Genomic DNA, 5,512 nt, shown 5'->3' on the forward strand with positions numbered 1-5,512 from the left:
ATTTTTTTAATTAAAATTAAAAAAAAATTTTTAAATCTAAGCATACAATGCCAAGAGCACAGGTTCTAGAGCCAGGCTGCAGATTCAAATTTCAGCTCTGCTGCTTCATAATTTGGGGGCCTTGGGCCAGTTACTTAGCCTCCCTGTGCCTCAGTTTCCCTGTCTTCATAGGGGAGTAATAATAATACCTACCCCATAGGGCTGTTGTGAGTAAATACATGTAAGTTAAATACATGTAAAGTGCTTAGAGCTGTAACTAGCACCTAAGAAGCGTAATATGTTAGTAAATACAATAAATCTTTTTTTAAGCATTTTAAAACTTATTATTCTTTTTTTGGCCATGCTGTGTGGCTTGTGGGATTTTGGTTCCCCAACCAGGGATCGAACCCAGGCCCTCAGCAGTGGAGTCCTAACCACTGGACTGCCAGGGAATTCCCTTAAGCACTTAATTTTTGAAATAAATTTATCAGTCATATATATTGCTCCTTTTAGTTTTCCAAAGGAAATAAAGTTTATTGAAATTCCTCAATAAACTGTCTAGAATTTTTTTTGCACCTTTAAATAGAGAGCTTGTTAGTGGGGAAATATAACACAATACAGTAGATCCTGACATCCTCCCTGCAGCTCTGCTCCTGCAGTGGTGCGCCCTCTTCCGGCTGATTCTGGATGGTGCCCCTCCCCACCCCCCCCCCCCCCCCCCCCCCCCCCCCGCCCTGGGTTCTGAGGAGTGGAGGAGCTCAAGACTACCCTTTATTGAGGGCAAACCAGGCCAGGTGCCAAACAACCTCAGGACTACCTCCTCCAGGAAGGTTTCCGTCATCCCTTGGTCCAGGTTAGGTGCCCTCCTTTGCCTCTTTTCCTACAGTGAGTAACCACTACCTGAGGGCATCCTCCTCACATTACACTGAAGTTCCCATCTTGTTTATCTCCCTGCAGGATGGCACCTGGTAAGGGTAGAGCTTTGCCTTCCTTGCTCTCTTTTGTAACCCCTAGCACAGTGCCTGCCACACCATTTGTCAAACTGAACTGGGTTTCGGTATCACCTTGCTGATAGACAGCCTCATGCCTGAGCAGAGAGGAACAGATGAAAGAGGGGGCCACACACAAATGCCATCTGCATTTCCACTCGGAGCCTGCCTTGCCCATCAAAACTTAAATCCCATCTCATTAAAAGCCTGTTGTCTAATTCCCCTCAGTGCCTGTTCCTTGCTTCGCTCCACAACCATTTACTGAAGATGCGCCTGATATATAAGCGCGCCCTCCAAAAACTTCAGACTGGTGAAAGAAATGAGCCTCATCAGAAGACACAATCAACAGCGAAAAGGCAACCGACGGAGCGGAAGGAAATATTTGCGAATCGTGTACCCGGTAAGGGGTTACTATCCAGAATATATAGAGAACTTCTACAACTCAATAATTATAACAACTGTAACAACAACAGCGACCTGATTTTAAAGTGGGCAAAGGATTTGACTAGACATTTCTCCAAAGAAGACATACAAATGACCAACAAGCATACGAAAAAATGCTCACCATCACTATCCATTAGGTAAATGCAAGTCAGAACCACCATGAGATAATACCTCACATCCATCAGGGTGGCTACTACCAAAAAAACAGAAAATAACAACTGTTGGCCAGGATGTGGAAAAATAGGAACGCTTGTGCCCTGCTGGTAGGAAAGTAAAATAGTGCAGCCACTGTGGAAAACGGTATGGAGATTCCTCAAAAAATTAAAAATATAATTTCCATATGACCCTTGTAAGGGACCGAATGTTTGTTTCCCCCTAATATTCTTATGTTGAAATCCTAACCCCCATTGTGATGGCATTTGGAGCTGGGGCCTCTGGGAGGTGAGGTGATTAGGTGATAAAGGCAGAGCCCTTATGATGGGATTAGTGCCCTTATAAAAAAGACCCCACAGAGCTCCCTCACCCATTCCACCACGTGAGGACACAGCAAAAAGACAGTCGTCTATGAACCAGGAAGCAAATCTCACCAGACACCTAATCATGCCCTGATCTTGAACTTTCCAGCCTCCAGAACCATGAGAAATAAATTTCTGCTGTCTATAAGCCACCCAGGATATGGTATTCTGTTACAACAGCCCAAACAGACAAAGACAAGCCAGCAATCCCACTTCTGGGTGTATATCTAAAAGAATCCAAAGCAGGATCTTGAAGAGATATTTGCGTAGTCATGTTTCATAATAGCACTATTCACAATAGCCAAGAAGTGGAAGCAACCCAAGTATCCGTCGACAGATATCATTAAAATGTAGGTATACATACAATGGAATATTATTTAGCCTCAAAAAAGAAGGAAATTCTGACACATGCTACAACACAAAGGAACCTGGAGAACATTATGCTAAGTGACATAAACCAGTCACAAAAAGTCAAATCCTGTATGATCCCACTTCTATGAGATATCTAGAGAAGTCAAATTCATAGAAACAGAAAGTCCATCGATAGTAACTAGGGGCTGGGGGCAGCAGGAAATGGGAAGTTGTTCAATGGGCACAGAGTTTCAGTTTTGCCAGATTAAAAAGTTCTGGAGGTTGGTTGCACAACAGTGTGAATATACTTAACACTGTACACTTAGAAATGTTTAAGATAATAAATCTTATGGCTTTTTTTCCCACAATTTTAAAAAAGAGAGATAAGCCAAGTGCAAAAATAATTCTAAAGATTTTATTGAATAATGTCAACTAGTTGGGAGATAAAAACATGATTTGGGGTCCTATAATTACTCTCCAACTAGTCCAAATTGGCTCATCCCTCTTTTCCTAAATAGTGGGTCCCTGAGTCACTTCTTTGCCATATCCTATAGCTTTCCAGTCACCTTTGATCATTTCAGATTTAAGACTGAGTCTGTAACCCAGCAGAACCCTATGGAGCCTTCCTGGGACCGATTCCCCCTGTCCTCCTGGTCAAATCCATCTAAGTATGTGATTTGCTGCAGCAGTTCAAAAATAATTTCTCTATAATCTTCCTGGCTTGTGATCTCACAGTTAAACAAGTCAAGGCTTTTCAAATTTTTAAGATTTTGCAGAGCTTCTACTATACCAAGATCTTTGATTTTGTTTCCACTCAAATTGAGGTAGGTAAGAGTTGGACATTTCTCTGCCAGGATATTCAAGCCTGCAGAAATTATACTGCCACTACATTCCAACTTTCAAAGTTTACTCAAGCTGGGCAGTCGGGCCAGTGAACTTTGCTCCACATTAGCCATACTCGGAAACTCTTGTTTTTTAAAAGTATCATTCAGGCTTTCAGTTTCCCCATTGTTCTTTCACAGGGCCTGTATTACCGGAAACAGACCAGAACTAGATAAACCAGAGCTCGCGGGCCTCTCAAGGTCGCAGTTCCCTAGCACGAGAATGGAAAATTTCCTACCTACCGTCCCAAACGAGGGTCCAGACCAGCCTCAGTCTTACCGGACTTTCCCAGCACCACTCAGGCGGTGCCCAACGGCGGAAGGACTCCTCCCCTCAGAGGGGCCTCGCCTCAGAGGGGAAAACCCAATTAAAGCGGCACTCCGCTCAAAACCAGGTGACCAAGTCTCACACCTTTCCCCTTGCCCCCCCCCCCGCAAAAAAGAAAATCTCCAATCAAGGCATCCCAGTAGGTAAGTACACCCTCACGCTCGAGGTTCTGCCACTCACCAGAGGCGTCTCAAAGATCAGACAAGACCAAACCAGACCAGCACCGTTTCTTCCTCCTCCTCCTCTTCATCCTCCTCGTCTTCCTCATATCCTTCAGGAGGACCACCTTCATCTTCATCGTGTTCATCTCCATATCCCCATCATCCTCTTCCTCTTAGCCTGGGGCTTCGCCAAGATGGCGGCGCCCACGTGGCTGTGCATTTCCCAGGGTCAGTGGTTTGGTACCTGAGGAGGGCCATGAGTCCGGCCTCTGGGGCTGCGTGAGGCCCACACGGGCACTCAGGGGTTTCTGGTGGTGCAGAAGGCTCGGGGTCTGTTCAAGGAATTCTTCTCCGGGAGGAGGATGAAGACAGAGCTCCCAGAGCTCTTCCACACGCGGCTTCGACCCCACGGCCGGCTCACTTCACGTGGGGCATCTGCTGGCGCTGCAGGGCCTGTCTCACTCCCAGCGAGCAGGCCACAGCACGATGACGCTAGTGGGAGGCGCCGCGGCGCGCGCGCCTGGGAGACCCGAGCGGTGGTTCCAAGGAGCGCGAGGCACCGGACGCAGAGCACTCGCAGATCAACGCGCCCGCCCTGCAGCGAGGGCTCAAGGCCCTGGCGGCTGATCACCAGCAGCTCTTCACTAACGCGCGGACCCAGGGCAGCTTCACCTTGCTGGACACCTCGGCTTGGTCCCAGAAGTATCACCTGCTGCACTTCCTAGCTGCAGTGGGCTGCCACTTCCGCAGGGGTGCGCTGCTGAGCCGACTGAGCATGCAGACTCCGCTCCAGAGCCTGGAAGGCATGAGTTTGGCCAAGTTTTTAATACCAGGTGCTCCAGGCCTATGATTGCTACTACCTGTTCTAGCCTTATGGATGCCGGGTCCAACTAGGTGGATCTGATCAGCTGGGCAATATCATGTCTGGATATGAGTTCATCCATAAGTTCACCGGAGAAGACATATTTAGAATCTTCCTCTAATTACAACTGGAGCAAAACTGGGAAAGTCCGCTGGCAATGCTGTCTGGCTAAACAGATAAGACATCTCCATTTGAACTGTATCAATTCTTTGTGAGGCAGCAAGATGATTTGGTAGAAGGGTCCCTGAAGCTCTTCACTTTTCTGAACCTTCCAGAGATTGACCACATAATGTAGCTGCATGTCAGAGAGCCAGAAAAGCAGGGTGGTCAGAAATGACTCGCTGCAGAAGTAACAAAGCTTGTTCACGGACAAGAACGACTGGAGTCTGCTAAAAGGTGTACACAAGCCCTTTATCATAGTAGCATAGATGCACTAGAGGTCATGTCTGATCAAACTCCTTTAGAGTTTTTAAAAGAAGCTTCATCTTCTGAATTAGTTCTTGACGCTGGAACAAGCATCCTAGATGCCTGCTGCAAAGTGAATGCCATTTCAAATGGACCCCGAGGGTATCGGATGATAACAGAAGACGGAATCAGTATAAATCACAGACAAGTAACAAATTCTGAGACTGTTTTAGTTGTTGGACAACGTATTCTTAAGAATGGACTTTGGTTACTTAAAATAGGAAAAAGAAATTTCTACATTATAAAATGGCTTCAGCAATGATGAAAAATCCTTCTGGTGGTTCAAACTTATCCACAATTCATTCTCAAGACATACGAACTTATACCTTCGCGTACGCAAATCAAACAATAGGCAGGTGGGGGACAGAGGAGAAGTGTCTCAGGAAGGCCTCATAGGGTCCTGATCGGTAACACGAGAACAAGAAGTTACAGCACTTGTAGGCAGCACCGTTCAGCTACATCGGACGTGCGTGAAGGGGGTCATAGATATGAAGTTGGAACATGCCCAGCCACGCCCAAGACTCTATTTCCTGTCAC

The 5,512-nt window shown here is 46.3% G+C and overlaps 1 pseudogene across 1 annotated transcript; it reads left to right on the forward strand.

Annotated features, from left to right (window-relative positions):
• Window positions 1-1,235: 1,235 nt before the first annotated feature.
• Window positions 1,236-5,237, forward strand: LOC309969603 (tyrosine--tRNA ligase, mitochondrial-like; annotated as a pseudogene). Its single transcript has 2 exons — window positions 1,236-1,368; window positions 3,910-5,237. The product of its transcript is annotated as a tyrosine--tRNA ligase, mitochondrial-like (transcript).
• The last annotated feature ends 275 nt before the right edge of the window (window positions 5,238-5,512 follow it).

Source organism: Leucopleurus acutus, assembly GCF_964270905.1.
Source record: "Leucopleurus acutus genome assembly, chromosome: 12".
Lineage (NCBI taxonomy): Eukaryota > Metazoa > Chordata > Mammalia > Artiodactyla > Delphinidae > Leucopleurus > Leucopleurus acutus.